Here is a 2,407-nt window from a genome sequence, read left to right as displayed (position 1 = left end):
GTGTAGGTCAAATTCATCAAATTGTATCAGATTACTCTTTTTTTCCTCATCTTTCTTCTTCTAGTTGAGCTCTGATCATCCAGTCATTGAAGCCAGGTCAAGTGGGTATTATCTGCAAGTGTGGATGTTCTTGTGCATATATATCCCCTAGCTTCTTATCAGCTGGACGCTTCACTCTCCACTCTAGTCCTCTGTGGCTATGTCACTGACTCTGGGCCCAAGACTTCCTAGGTCTTGCCATACTGCTGACCAACCAGGTCTCCACCCAGGTTCACAGGAGTCTGTTGAATGTTGTAGGGCTTAGCTCATAGCTTTATTGCTGTTTTTCCCTCACTTCCCTTTATCAGTGATGAACATGGTCACCAATCAGAGAGCATGTCTGCTCGTGTATACCCATTAAGTTTTAGTCTTGGAAGGGGGTTTGCCCTGACGGACTTGACCACTTGCCTTGATGTCTCTTGGGCGAGCAATTTGCTTGTTCTTGTAGTAATCAGTCGGACTGCTGTTATTGCTTTTAGTTTTCCTGTTGGTCTTTCTTTCAAGAAGTATATTCTGTTCTTCTAACCTCTCCAGGCTGGTCTGCTTGTCCTTTCAAGTGGAAATTTCCCACCTCAGAAGATTCTGGATGGGGTTCAGGATTGCACCTATGGTGCACAAGACCTTTTTAAACTGTTGAAGAGCAAAGATGTCATCTTGAAGATTAAGGTGCGCCTGACCCAAGCCATGGTATTTTAAATAACCTCATATGCATGCGAAAGCTGGACAGTGAATAAAGAAGACCATAAAAGAATTGATGCTTTTGAGTTATGGTGTTGGAGGAGAATATTGAAAGTACCATGGGCTGTCAAAAGAACCAATAGATCTGTGTTGGAAGAAGTGCAGCCAGGGTGCTCCTTGGAGGCCATGATGGCCAGACTTTGTCTCTCATACTTTGGACATATAGTCAGGAGAGACCAGTCGCTGGAGAAAGATGTCACACTTGGTAAGGTGGAGGGTCAGAGAAAAAGAGGAAGACTCCCAGCGAGCTGGACTGGCAAAGTGGCAGCTTCAATGGGCTCAAGCATGGTAATGATAGTGAGGTTGGCCCAGGATCGGGCAGGGTTTCATTCTGCTGTGCATAAGGTCACTATGAGTCAGTGTTGACTTGATGGCACCTAACAACAACAACAACAACAACAACAACAACAACTGTAGGGAATACCAAGGCATTCAAATTATTCAAACTATCTGTATTATATTCTGGCCTACCCATTCAAAACAAAACAGAGAATTAAGGAACTATCCTAATAATAAAACTTAAAACACATTTTTTACTTAGTTATCTTGATCAAAATAGAACTGTGAATAATATTAAGCCTGGGTTTTCTTTTTATTTTCAGTATTTGGCACTTATTTACATGAGACTATTAAGCAGTTGTGGTGCTATGAGTTAATGCGCCAGACGGCAAAGCTATTTGCACTGCAAGGTCAGTGGTTCAAGCTCACCAGCTGCTCCTCAGAAATCCAATACAGGGTCGCTATGGGTCATAACCGACTCAACGGCACTTAACAACAACAACAACAAATTAAACAGTTATAACAAAACTTACAAACAGGGCAGGTTTAAAGGCAATTCGTATTAAACAAAGCATAACCACTTTTAACATTTAAATAAAAAGAACATAAAAATTTATTTTGGTAAGAAAAGAACTATGTGGTATGTTCAATTTTGTAACGGATAATGAAAAGGACAATAATAGCTATCATTGTAAAACAAAGTCCCAAAGCTTCAAAAATTTGCATGTTTTTGTTTATGTTCTTGGGATAAGTTATTTACACCTTGGAGCTGTCTGCTTTTGGTGCAGAAAATGAGAAAGTTTGAGTCTCAGTTCCCCAGTGTACTAGTGGTCTAAACAGAAGATTTGACTTTCTTTCGTTGTAAGAAATGAATTTCACTTAGTTGTACAATGATTAGTGAGGATGGCTTAAGTAAGGCCTTTCCAGTGAGATTCTGATGAATCATTCAGTTGATGTCCTATTCAATATATGTATTTTCCTGGATTGATGTTAGGCAGACTCAAGAGCATTTTGCCAAAAGCATCTCTAACCTGCAAAAAAATATCCCATAGCTAGCATAAAGTTATTAGTTACTTGGGTAACTAATAACTTTTCAATATTAAAAGAAAGAAAAAAAATGGTTTCTGATATTTAGAAAATATAACATTAAACATTAACAATAATCTTATATAATAAACATTATAGGCTTTTTTTTTTTTCAGTCAGGTTTATGTAGTTCATTTCTGTTCTGTGTAATTTTCTGGATCTGCAGCAGCTTGAAAACGGCATTAACTTTTCATGAAAGTTTTAGAAATCTTGGTTTAGTTAAGTGGTATCCATATTTGAAATATTATTATTTTTTGTTGTTGTT

This window comes from Chrysochloris asiatica, unplaced genomic scaffold (assembly GCF_000296735.1).
Source record: "Chrysochloris asiatica unplaced genomic scaffold, ChrAsi1.0 scaffold00054, whole genome shotgun sequence".
NCBI lineage: Eukaryota > Metazoa > Chordata > Mammalia > Afrosoricida > Chrysochloridae > Chrysochloris > Chrysochloris asiatica.
Note: the sequence above shows the minus strand (reverse complement) of the source record.